The sequence below is a fragment of the Calonectris borealis genome, chromosome 4 (assembly GCF_964195595.1).
Source record: "Calonectris borealis chromosome 4, bCalBor7.hap1.2, whole genome shotgun sequence".
In the NCBI taxonomy this organism is placed as follows: Eukaryota; Metazoa; Chordata; class Aves; order Procellariiformes; family Procellariidae; genus Calonectris; species Calonectris borealis.
The window spans coordinates 78,414,921-78,428,074 of record NC_134315.1 but is presented as its reverse complement, the minus strand read 5'-3'; the positions used below and the strand labels follow the sequence as shown (position 1 = coordinate 78,428,074).

Here is a 13,154-nt window from a genome sequence, read left to right as displayed (position 1 = left end):
TTAACTCCATCCCAGCTGGAGCCAGTACACCCACAATGATTAAACTGGTTTGATTATGGATTCTCTGATTATACTAAACCACATTCATTCTTTTCTGGCAGGGACAAAGTCTAGGATTTCTGATGCTAATCTGTTGCTCATTAGTAATTATTTGCATCTCCCATTGGGAAAGAATTCCTGAGTCCTTGTCCCATCATGGACCCAGAAAGAGGGTGGTATTTGGTTCTGTACCTGAACTGAGGATCTAAGCTAAGAATCTGGAAGGATTTCCACCTCTGCATCTGAGCAGAGAATTAAACACCTTTCTTTTATTCAGACTGAGGAAAGATTTCCTTACCTTATTAGAAGTAAAAAATCTGGATTTTGTAATCTGTATCCCCAAGTTAATGTTGCTTATTTTACTTAATTGCAGCACTCCTCTCTTTTGTGCCTGGTTGCCAGAATTTGTATTGCATCCCTTCTCTGCCAGATTACAAGTCTATCACAACTATCCTTCGAGATTATGGATTTGGAATTTGTTTTTAAACTCATCTATTGACCCTTGCCCCTTCCATTATGTGCGCGTTTGAAGATGTGCGTCTGAGGTGCAGATCTTTGGCATTACACAAACAGCTAATCCTTAATATTGCAGTATATATGCCATTTTCAGCAGATGCGTGGTCTCCCCTCTCCAGCGGACAGGTTGTCCTATCTTCAACACGGGCAGCATTGCAGCTCCCTGAACTGGCATGGCAATGGACACAATTGTTTGCGATGCCTGAGCCTCTAGCCCTCCATGAGCGCTGATGCTCGGGGGGCACCAAGGATTTTCCTGCTGTGGCTGTCTGTATTGTCCAGGCCCAGAAACCATGCCAGCTGTGGCACGCCGGTAGGCTGCTAATTAGGAAATGCCAAGCAAAATCTTAGAGATACGAGGTGACAACATCCCACATCTTAAAGGCACAAAAGAAAGAAGTTATGGGTGAAGACATCTGCCTTCCTATTCATCTCCTTGCCGTCAGAAGCATTTTGAGCACCTTATGATGACACCACGCTTTCCCAATTAATACAAAGACAATTCATATTGCATTGATTTCAGCCTTGTAAGCTGATTGTGTTCACAATCGTCTCAGCAATATTAAAGCAAACATCTTCCCAACTCCATGCAGCCTGTGAAAAGAGGGTATGCCAAATAGGGAAGCATATGAGTCTTGCTAAAGCAAAAGAAGAATGCTCAGAAAAAATGTATGCTCATGTTGGTTATAGACTGGATGATTCTGGATGGCTTGTTACAAGAGAATGGGAAGTAAGTCTGACTTTTGCTACCCTTATTAACCACCAGATCCATCCTTCAGTGGGATTGAGGTGACGGTGGTTTAAATGAAGAAGGCTTAAACTTGAAAAATAAAAATAGGAAATGCTTTTTGTCTCTGTAGTGAACTTAACAGGCTCTTCTGAAGGATAACCTTGATCTGTGAAAATATGTCAGTAGGAACCGTGCAGAGGTCAAAATATATATATGAAAACTAATATTTTCTATTTCCTTTTTGTTCAGCTTCCTGTATGCTGAGCCCAAGTTGTTTATTCTTCAGAATGATGCAATGGGTTAACGGATAGTATGTGGGTTATCAGTAAAGAAATCTGAAGGTATAAGGACCATAACAGTACCTTATGTTTCACTTTGATTAAACTGGTGGAATTCCGTGTAAATGGAAAATTGTGAAGGCGTGTAGCCTTCATTTTATCAAGAGGATACAGTAGGAAATAACTTAAAACACAAACTATCGTATTATTTCTTATTTCTAAATAATGAAGTGCCTTGAAGTCTTTCAATTCAAAATCCATGCAGTCTTCTTACAAAAAATAAGTAAGTATGTGTAGTCCTTCCTGCAAAGGCTGAGATTTAGGAAGATGTGAGGCTCAGGGGAAGGGTTTGATGGATTTACTTAGGAACCAGGATAAGTCACCAGGAGGTTACTATTCTCTAACTTAGCTTGCACAAGCTAATGAATGAGTTTCCTTCTGGAGAATGCTTTCTGTGACAAGCAGCCTTTTGCATGAAAAAACACTTTATTTGCTTTAGAAATCTAAGTAAATTGAGGATATTTTAAATCAAACTTTTTTTAAAAAATATCTCTCCTTTTTGTTTCTTTGCTTCTTTAGAGTGCGTACAGCAATGCAGGGTAAGCTCGGTTGCCTTTTAGAAATAAAAAGAGTTGGTGCACAGGGAAGCTGCCCTCAACCCCCCACCTCTGCGAGCTTCAACATGCATGCTGGGAACACAAGAGCGTGGCAGAGCTTCCCTCACGGGGACCCGCACCGGGCCAGGCATCGTCCAAACCCTCGCGCAATCCAATCTGCTCCTCTCCGGGTAAGCCACGAGAGACGCTTGAGTATCTGTCCACAGGAAAGGCAGACAGGTGTACCAGCAGTAGGACCATTTCAGTAGTTACGTTCACCATCGTGCAACTTGATGGTTCTGAAAGATGTACGGATAGCGGGAACATGCCCTTTGTGTCTTATGCAAAAATAGTTCATACTGTAAGTGAACAGCAACAAAGATTTTCTTCGAGGTGGGTCTGATATACATTGTTTCTTTGCTTAACTCCTGTTGCCTGAATAAAGATCAATAATAACGTCTCTTAAAAAACAGCAGGGAGGGAAGGCCCTTGGTTTACCCCACCTTAGCGCTGCATGTTGGTGTTTTGAAACTAGGGTGGGGTGGTTTATATTTTGATAGACCATTATCTAGGAGGGAAGCAAATAACCTGAAACCTCGACCTTTCAAGTGCCTGTGATCTGAATAGTGTTTTGTTCCTCGCTGATGATGTTGTTGCTTATATGCTGCACAACTGCCTGTGAGGGCAGCTGGGAGCTAAGGAGGGTCCTTTAAATGACCCTCATAGAAAGGGTCTAATTCTAAAACAACTAAATGTTCTTTTATGTGATGTGACTCAGTATGGAGGACAGCAGCATCAAATATCATCCTTCCCCTGAGTTGTTTTCTCTATATACTCCATATACAGCACAATGCTGAGCAGGTCAATAAGTAATCCTAGTAGGTCACACACAGGGGAATAAATGAGTAGCAAGAGGTTTAAAAATAATGGAGAAACGGCAGCAGGTAAATCTTGTGCAGGCCGCTTACAGCCATTGGTGGTTTATGCCTGAGCACCGCACAGGGCCACTCAGTCCCGTAGGGCAAGCCTTTTGTGCCACTTCTCTCTTCCCTGAGCTGTCGGAGGGGACGTGACTTCTTTTCGTCTGTGAGGAGCTTTGAGTGAAAAATGTTACAGAAGAGCCCCGGTGTTACTGTTAATACAGGCAGTGTTTTACATGACTGTGCACCAGACCTAAATGAAGTGCACTTAGTTTAGGACATAGAAAAGGAGCTTCCTTTCCAGAAGTCCTTGACTCTGGTATTGATGAAGTGGTTACTCTAACTTTCGATGTGCTGTACAGTAGAATAAGCAGGGCTCAAAGTATATGAGCTACAGCAATCCCCTGGGCAGTACTGTACTGCAAAGGATGAGCGGAACTGAGCCTGCTCTGACTTCCCTTCTCAAGTAGCCCGTACACCTTGCTGTGCTGATTTTATGTAGTCTAGAAATTTGTCTTCAAGCTCTTTGCATGGCCAAAATGATATCAGTCCTGGACCAGGTTCCCAACAGCTGGCTTGCAGTAGTGTAGGCATCACATCAGTGCAAGAGAAGCAGCTCAGACCCACCCCTGGTTAAATAATCCTCTAATACCTGGTTGGAAAGCTGAACAACCACTGTACAAATTTTGTCTGAATGCAGTACACATTAATGGTTTGCTGGACAATCTTGGCAGGAGTTTGTAAATTGAGAGCTTTGATGAGGAGCACAAATAGCTCTGAGTGACATCAAAGCCACTCTCCAGACTCCTCCTATTGTTGAGTTTGTTGCTCACATGTGGGGTAAAAAAGAAAGTACTAAGTCCCACGCAAGTACTTTTGATGCTGCCATGCCTGTTTAGAAAAAGGATACGTTATTGGAAATATTTGGGACATGACTTAGGACAGGACTGGAAGGAACCCTGAGAGGTCACTTTCTGTTCCCCACATCCATACTTGGTATATTTTTCTTGTGTTTATTTGTAATAAATGGCAAGAGCAGACAATCTAAAGTGAGAAGCAGGGCTCTCGGCCATCCAGGAGATGCAGGAACATACTACAGTGTGCTAATGCTAACAGAGTAAATGAAGGCTGCCATACACCTCTCCCCTGCCCCTGCTCCCCAAGGCCTGCAAGGTACACAGGTACGAAGGTGATCACCTTATAAAAGGCTAGAGGGAAAGAAAGGAGCTATAGGTTAGATTTAAAGGGGCTTTTTTGATCGGAGGAAGAGATGTCTTGATCTCTTTTTGGAATGTGTCTCTGCTCATCTCTTCCCATAATCTTCTTCTTGCCCCCATCCCGCTGAATTTCCTCCATCTCTTTCTGGTCTCGCTTTTGTAAGGAGAACTTTTTTCCTTCTTGCTTTTTGCTCTCTTACTGTTACGCTGGTAGCACTGGGGCACTCTGGCATCTTTCATCCTTGCACCAAGCAGTAAATGTCCTTCTCTGAGTTATGGGAGGTGGCAATTGTTTGCTGGGGAGCTGTGTAGCTGAGATCATGTCTCTCATGGTCACAAACATGGATCTCACCGGTTGAGAGAACACCACCACCCAATGGTCTGAGATTGATAAAGGACCTCTAACGTTCAGGTCACCTCAAACCACAGTTCAAAGGGCTGAAGATGTGGTCACAGTGGGTGTCTTGGAGAAGAGAGAGTGACACTAAAGAGGTGAAGCGGAGTCCAACATTTTTTATGCCTGGAGGAACACCATCATGACTTAGGAGCGCACCTGTAGGAGATGGCTGCCCATAGGAGCTGAGCCGTGCGTTAGATGACCAAAGAGGTTCTTCAGAATTTGGGCTCCGTGGTAAGATTTGCAGGCCAGCAGGCGAAGGCAGGCCCAAGTCCCGGGCAGTTGCAGAGTACAGGATGTCACCTGCTTGCTCCTGGCTGGGCACGCTGGGCATCCGCACCTACCAAAATCCCTGTCTGCCTGTCTTGCCTTCTCCAGGAGGCAGTATCTCCAGCACCTTTGAGAACAGCTGCTGCAATGGAAGCGCCAAGCCATCCTCTTCTCCTTCAAATCCTTCCTGGCAAACAGTTTTCCCCGGATGACTTCACCCAGTAAATTAATTTACCCAAGGCTCTGAGAATTAAATGTAGAGGCAATATTTTTCTCCTAAATGTATAGGCAAGAGGTACATGAGTAAATGACTTCAGTGCCTAGCACGTACCTCCTGCTGCAAGACGCAGGACCTGCATGTTCTCAGCGCCGGTAAGAATCTCTATGGCATTAGTCACAGTTAGCGGCTACCCGCAGTCACTCTGGCTGTCTGAGCAAGAAAACTTGTGGTTTTATTTCAGCTTCCTTGCTAGGAGTCTCAAAGCCAGGCATCCCCATTTTGGGCAAGAGATACACTCCCAAACCTGACTTATCCCTCTTATTACTTGTTATTTTAGCATCTGTTTCCTCCCTGGCTTTGACTTTACGTTCCCCTTCACTTTGGCCCTGTGAGCATGTCAGCGCTTGGTGCTCCCACAGCGTTACATGCTGCCTTGATGGTATCGCTCCATCCTCATCCACCGCTTCCTTCCCCCTCGCCCCAGCTCCCACCGCCGCGATGCATCTGCGACGTCACCAGCCAGTGACTGCGACAGAAACGGCGTGTCCACGTCACAAGCCCTGCACTTTCCCCTGATGGCTAAGAAACGGCTCCCAAATGCCTCACTGTTTTTAAAGCCCCTGTCTCCCAGTTTCTTCTTTTCACCTAACACTGACCGTTTCTCTCTGCCTTCAAAATCTTTGTTTCGGTTTTAAACAGATGAATTTTCTTTGTCTTTTTCGTACAACTCTGCCTCACTGATTCTCCACTCCTTCCTAAATCTCAGGCAGAAAATGCCTCTTCCTGTCCCCAGACTTGTTTTTCTCTTCTGCTGGGACTGATTTAACTGGTTATTAGTCTATGCTTCCAACTTTGCTCAAAAGATGTTGCAGAAAACAAAGTTGTATTGTATTGAAAGAGAAAACAATTTCAGAATGGGATGAATCACCCTTTCTTCAACAGCCAGCTAAAAGTAAAAAAAAGATGATTCACTGTAGAAAGTCTCTATGGAGTTTCTCAAATTCAATTCTGGTTTATTATCTGTGAGGCAATTCTGTGCTTGTCATTCTGGCAACGTGGTATCATTTTACTTGAAAATGGCCTGGCGGTTTTATTGATTCATTCTGGGAGATGACTTTATTTTGTTGGTAAATTTGAAGGCTATTTTTGCTTATTTCATGAAGCATTTGAAGCATATCTTGTATTTCACACTGTAGAGTATTTTGGAAAATTTAAGTAGATATATAATAAAACATAACAAGAAGTATAATAAAAATACAGCACACTTGAAGCCAATGAAAGGTAGTTCTTTTTTACACAAATCAAGTTGTGGAAGTTTTTGCCTCAATATCATCGAGGGCAAGACCAAGGGCAAGATTCAGAACAATTACTCACACTGATAACATCATCTATAGTTAAATTACAGAAAACAGATAAAAAGAAAACATCCAAACTGGGGGACAGTGATGCCTGTGGTGCGTTCCTTAGAATGCAGAAGTACTGCCCGGTGCCGCAGGCTGCCAGTGCTCCCTCGGCTGGGTGCTGGGGCTGGTTTTCAGTCCCCTCAGGCTGGATCCAGCCTTGCAGTTCCCTTGGCCTGGGTAAAGGCTACGACTGCCTCTGCAGCCTCTGTAACGCAGTTCCTCGGCAAGCAGGATTGATGCCTGGATGTGGTGGGCCATTGGCTGACTTGCAGTGCGTTGGGGCTTTGAGGGACAGCAATTCCCCCTACCTCCACCAAAATTCCTGGCCCTCTTGGTCAAATCAGGTCGAAAGTCTGGCCCAGTGTGAAGTTTGCGTTTCCATCTCTGTATGGTGAGTGTGGTGAGTATTTTGTAATCGATATGAAAATGTATGTTGTTCACATGAGATTTCTTTCTACTTTTATGTTATCACACCATCCCCAAAGAGGAAGACCACAAAACAGCTTTGATGGAGGTCAAGCTGTGTGCATTAGTGCGGGAGCACTTCGGAGACCCAGCAGCTGTTTTGGGGACTGGGGGGATTGGGTTGGGAGGGTAAGGGAAGTTCCTCAAGCTCACAACAAATAGCACTGGATTTAAATAAAAACTTTAGGTGCGGTATTGAAATACTCTTTATTTTGCATTTCCCTAACAGGCTTTTTTCAAAACTGTTCCAAAAAAGATTGTGAAGTAACCAAGCGTCGCTACACAGGCGAGAGCAAAGGAGCTGAGAAGTGGCACGTGCCTCCTCCCGAGCCCCCCCGCGGCATGGTTCCTGCAGGCTCGGCCCCGAGTGCGGCAGGCAGCTCCTCTGCCAGCCCGCGGCTCCTGCAGGTCAGTGCGGCACCGGGTGACTTCAGGAGGAAGTGTGGTTAAGAGGGTGACAAAAGTTAGTGAAATGAAGCCTGCCATGAAGCCCTATCACATACGAGGTATGATATTTATGGCAGTGCTGACATGCATGCTGTGAATTGAAGAAAAAAGGACACGAGGTCAAATGGCTGAGCTCTTTGAGTCTTTCTTGCTGAGGGCTGCCTGGAGAAATCAAACTGCTGCATGGTGAAAGCTTTTTATGAATGATTTTTGATTAATACTTGTGAAGCTGGTGGGAGGGGGAAATATGAAGAGGAGCACAGAGTGTGGCCAGAAACGCTGCTGCTGACAGGGCAAACTTTCCCTGTTGGCAGAGGCACAATGGCAGCAACGCTGTGCAAAGATCTGCATGTGCACATAAACCGTGCGCATTGGCAGTTTCCCCAGATAGACTTTGTTAGGACTGCCAACAAATCAAACTGCCTCTTAACCTAATTTTCACAATCTCCACACTTTATTAGAGCTACTTTCGATGTACCTATCAACCAAATTTACTGTAAGGCAACAAAAGCGGTAGATATTATTTGTTTACGATTTATTTAGAAATTATTTCATATGAATTAACTAGTCTGCTTTGTTCTGGGGAATTTGCTTTTCAAAGGCATTCTTCCTAGTATACTAAGAGTAGTCATATTTATGTGGGGAAAAATGAAAATCCCTCATCCATAACTGAATTTCAAGCTGAATATATCACAGCGAGAAAATAAGATACATATTTTTCATGCCTTTGGTGTGTTCTAAGTCTGTGAGATGTCACACCAGAAAACAAGCATCTCTTATGGGCAGAAATGGGAGTCTCGATCCCATTACATCTTGAGAATGTAATGCTCGGCCAAATGCTTTTGCCAGGCTTATGCATAAGACAGTGAATTTTAATTGTGAGCATTGCTTAGAGCATGGTCAGCTTGCAAAGGACATAAGTTACTTCCAGAGAAAGTCGGGACTGTTGGGAAAGCAAAATACTGGATATTGTTTGGTGCTTCACGGATATCCTAGTTTTGCCATGAAGAGGTACAGCACAGTCAGGTGAGTGTTTGCAGTTACAGCGCTTGGCTGAGCTGTGATAGCCGGGCGTGTGAACACTCCTGGTTCAATTCAGCGCTGAATGAGTTGGGTCGCTTCAGCAGCGCACCAAGGTACTGTTTCTCAGCTGGTGAGTGCCTGCTACTATCGTCGTCTTCCTCTCTGCTCTTTGCCTGCTGTTAAAGGATTGGATCTTTGGTTAGGTCTGCTGTGAGCATTTTCATACTTAGATTATGCTGAATTGGTAAAGCCTAGTGAGGCATAATAATGTGTTAAACATCTTGAATTATACTGCATGTGCTTCTTTGGTGCCACCTCAGTCTGTTCTCTTGCGGTGATGGCTGAGGTTGGTGTATCAGATGGGAAATCTGGCTTGCTGAGAAAGGTTGTGTCAAAGCCGAGATTTCTGTCCTGGAACCGACAGCTCTGGCTTCCCAGGAAAGGCACTGCTTCTGTTTGGGTAGTTGCTGATAGTGAATCTTAGCATCAGCTACGACCATTCTCCAAATACTGCAGCCACATTTTCAAACTTCAGTTTCCCAAGCAATTTTGTATGTCCGTCTGCTGTGCCAGTACTTGGTGGTGGTCTAAGCCAAATGTGTTTGTGCTACCGATGGAGTGGTTTTTTCAAAGCACTGTTAGATGATGGCATGCCTACTCGGCGGAGGGCAACAGAGCCCAGACAAAAGATGCTAAGATGAGCTTAGACAGCAAACTTCAGATGTATTTACTACACTGCAGGGCAGCAAAAGTGATGTATAAGATTTGTCACACACAAGAGAGAACTAGTGTGCTTTGTTCCGGGGAATTTGCTGTCAGATTGGAGAGGCAGGGAGTTCAAAACCAGCAAGAGCAGCAATAATTATTCAGCTTGAAAAGAACTAGGGAAAGATCCAATAGAGGCTCCCTCCCAGCTTCAGTCAGGCTGACAAGATACAGCTTCCCTTTACAAACCTGGATTCACTTATACCTGTAGGTCATCAGAGCTACAGCAACATGAGTACTGCAGCTTCTACCAGGGCGCTAGCAGTTCCTTTCATGTGCACGTCGGTGCCCCTTTTCTCAGTGACAGGGAACCTGGGAACATCCAAAAACTGTTAGTAAACAAGTCTTTCTGTCTACAAGTGTCAAAACCTGCACCTTCAGAAACCCCGCTGGGGTTTGTGGTCACAGATGCTCGCACCTGGGCACATGCTGGTGGCAATTTGTTCACTGTCAGTGTTTTCAAAACGCAAACGTCAGTGTGCAAACTTGTGCTGCTATGTGGCGAAAGGGAACGTGGGGACATTCACACATCCTTTTTATGGGTGCCCAGGTGGTGTCTTTTGCTTAGAAATGTACCCCTTTAACATCAAATGTACCCCTTTAACATTCTGAATATGATATGACCAAATCTGAATGCTGTAGCTACCATCAAGAATATTAAGCACCCGAATGGCAATAAGGCAGTGTTTTAAAAAGAACTGTTCTGAACAAGGCAGCATAGTAAGGGATTTAAAGATACCTTGTTTTAATGAAGTGAAATATAAAAATGTAGGTTGATCTTCTGTCACTTCTGCTGTTTTGCCTTACGTTTTGGAATCCCATACATGAATAGCAGTGTATTTTTATTCTAACACCAATTTGCTCACAGATTTGAACTTATGAGAATAAAATTTGCTCCTCAATATATAGACGGGTGTTTTGTAGATTTGGCCTTAATTATGTGCAAAGACAATCTTGTCTACCAAAGCAGTGTTCAGCCACCTGAGAGTTTTCCAGCGGCAGGTAATTCTCAGACACTGAAAAAGTTGTCAGACGTTAAAGGTTCTCATTCAAGATTGCTTTTAAAATGATATTGTCTACCTACTGCAAATGTTTTCTCCCTGAAGACTTTGTCAGTAGTGTTTGCTTAGGTATTATTTCTGCAACTAGAAATGGCATAAGAGGGGTTTTTACTTAGTTGCCATTGTAGTTTCACTAAGCAGACTAGGACTCAGATATTCCATGCAGTTCACAATTGAATTAAATAAAGCTACTTAACATCAATGAATGTGAAGTTAATTTAAATTTACACTTCTGTGAATTTAAGGCCTAGATAACCTAAAATAAAGAATTTTACACTTACCAAGTAAAAGGAATAGCAGCACTCACCGTACAGTCTGGAAAGGTTCCTTGTTCTGTAGCATAACAAAATGAATCCCTTTCCTTTGCACACGTAATCAGGCCTAGGGTAGAAACTTTGATTTCAGACTAATTACTTCCACTAAAAGCTTTGGAATACTTAAATTTGTAACTTGATCTTTGTAGTTTGCCATGATGCTGCTGTTCCTATTATGTGGAGTTTTACTTCAGTATTTGTTCTTATAGATCTGCCCATTGCTCCAAATCATGCCTAAGTCACTTGCTGTAGCAATGACAAAAACTTCTGCAATTAGTTTTGGTACTCAGTGTTTAAGCAGTTGGACAAAGTATCAGAAAACATTTGTGTATGTTTTATATACACAGTTATAAAAATGAGAGAGGTAGTAGAAGGTTTATGCCAGACCAATGCCAGCCGTGCTATATGCACTAAGGAATGACCCAAACAATGGGACAGATTCATAAATACAGCAAAAAACTGTTGAAGAAAAATGTCTTTATCCACATACTCATGGAGTAACATTATAACATGGCCAATCTTACCAAGTTTCACAATGAATAGTAAGTGGGAACTGAAAAAACCAAACTGTTGCCCAAACATTGTTACCGTAAATGTAAAGGAAAAGAAACACTGTAGGTGGGGATAGTAGTTCTGAGCCATTCCTTTGGTGTCTTATATGTAACTGTCCCAAAAAACCCCAATAGGACTTCACCGTCAGAAATCTCCTGTTCTGCAGACTGCCTGTCTGTTCTTGCCTCGTTGGCCACAACCCCTGAGCGCCTCTGACGACAAAAAAAAAAAGAATATCATTTGACGTATTTCACATTTCCACTTCTGTTCAGTGATCTTTTTTCCTTCTGTCTGCGGTTGTTTAACCTTGATCCGGTCATTCAGGTGAGAACAGAGAAAAGCGGCAACAAGTCTATGTTTTTTCCCCCCTGTGTGTCGAGACGCAGCACGGCTGCCATCTCAGCATGGTCACAGATGGACTCAAAGGCCTTGAAGCTTAAGTGTTCTTTAAAAACAAAACAGTATTTTTATTATGGGTCAGTGATATTTAATTTTTTCAGCCAACAGCAATTATTTTACCGACTGGCTGCTGAAAATAGTGACTGTTGAATTTTCCCCCGGGTATGGCTTTTGAACCACGGAGGAGATTGTGGGAAAGCACCATTGAGGTGCCAAGCTCCAGAAGCTACGGTGCAGCCAACGATCAGCCCTACATTTTGCAAAATCTTCCTTTGCATGTGGTAAATTGTACATGTTTAGGCCTTCTTATTTGCAAGCTGTTCAGCTGCAACAAAAATTTCAGTGGAGCAGGGAGCAGAGAAGCATTCTTTGGGGTAAAAGCCAAGCTGATGTTTCCAGCTTGCAAGCTGGCTACATTGTACTGGCAGCTACAAATTAGGTGACTCAGTCCTATGCGGTCACAGTCAGTCAGAAAATAGCAATGTTTGTGGCACACAGGGTGGTGTGGCTGGTCCCATCCTATTCAGCAAATCAGTGTTTCAACTGACCGCTGCGCTTTTCCTTTCCCTGGTGCAACACCCAGACCAGCCTGCTTAACTTTTGAATGTCCAAGTATAATGGTGATACCGGGGCCAGTGCTTTCAAAAGTAAGTCTTGGAAATTGCGCGTGAAAATTGTCTCCTCCATTTAGACACATAAATAAAGTGCCTACCTTCAGCAACACAGTTCTGAAAACCCCGGACTTTATCATTAGTGACATTTTGTTGAGATCTGTTATCTGTGTGGTTCCACAAGTGACCTAGAATAAGAAGAGCAGAATTCTTGTTCTTAGAAATGGAAAAATTTGCCCTTTAGGGAGTATTCCACCACGCAGAAATATTCAGGCACGAACAGGGTGGCTGTTTGCCTTTGCTTCGACTATCATTTCATAGGATGCTCTTTCTAAGCAGTGATGGAATTGCCCAGTGGCAATCAATGAGCTGCAAAAGCAGCTGGAAATTATTTTGTTCGCAGTGTTACTTGTTGCGGGGCGAGCAGGGTTGGGGAGGATAAATGCACTGCAGCGCAAGTCTGCAGCAGGGCAGCAGAGCCAGGGGAATTCGTGGCACACCACAGCATTTGTAGTGACTGCTGCAGGCCACAGCCACAGTGTGGATTGAGGTTGCCCTCGGATTTTTCAGTGATTTCTTTTAGCGTATCTGCAGCCAAAGAATCATCTGTCTGGCTTTATTTAGCTTTACTTCAAAAGAGCCAAAGCAGATTTCCTCGTGTTAGCTGCAGGAGGGTGCAAAGGCTTGGGACAGGGTTCAGGCTTAGTGTCTGGGAGTGGCATACAGGTCCCGGGTGCTTAGCACAGTCAGGGAACTTGTGTGGGCAACTAAGGACGTCAGGCGGGTTTTGGCTGCGTACTTCTACTGTTTCATGTTGCACACAGTCTGGCTGTGTATTTGTATCAATCGGGAGTCGTGAAGCATGAAAATACCATACAACCATTTGCTTTTATCATTGTTATTATAAATACGCCACCCCTAATTCTGAGTG

The 13,154-nt window shown here is 43.7% G+C and overlaps 1 long non-coding RNA gene across 1 annotated transcript in view; it reads left to right on the top strand.

Moving 5' to 3' along the window:
* The first annotated feature begins 416 nt into the window (after positions 1-416).
* LOC142082235 (uncharacterized) overlaps positions 417-13,154 on the top strand; it is a 38,293-nt gene continuing 25,555 nt past the window's right edge. Inside the window, exons 1-3 of the long non-coding RNA XR_012673621.1 lie at positions 417-1,285; positions 2,143-2,350; positions 7,281-7,459. This is a non-coding gene — a long non-coding RNA (uncharacterized LOC142082235). The remainder of the gene's footprint in view (positions 1,286-2,142; positions 2,351-7,280; positions 7,460-13,154) is intronic.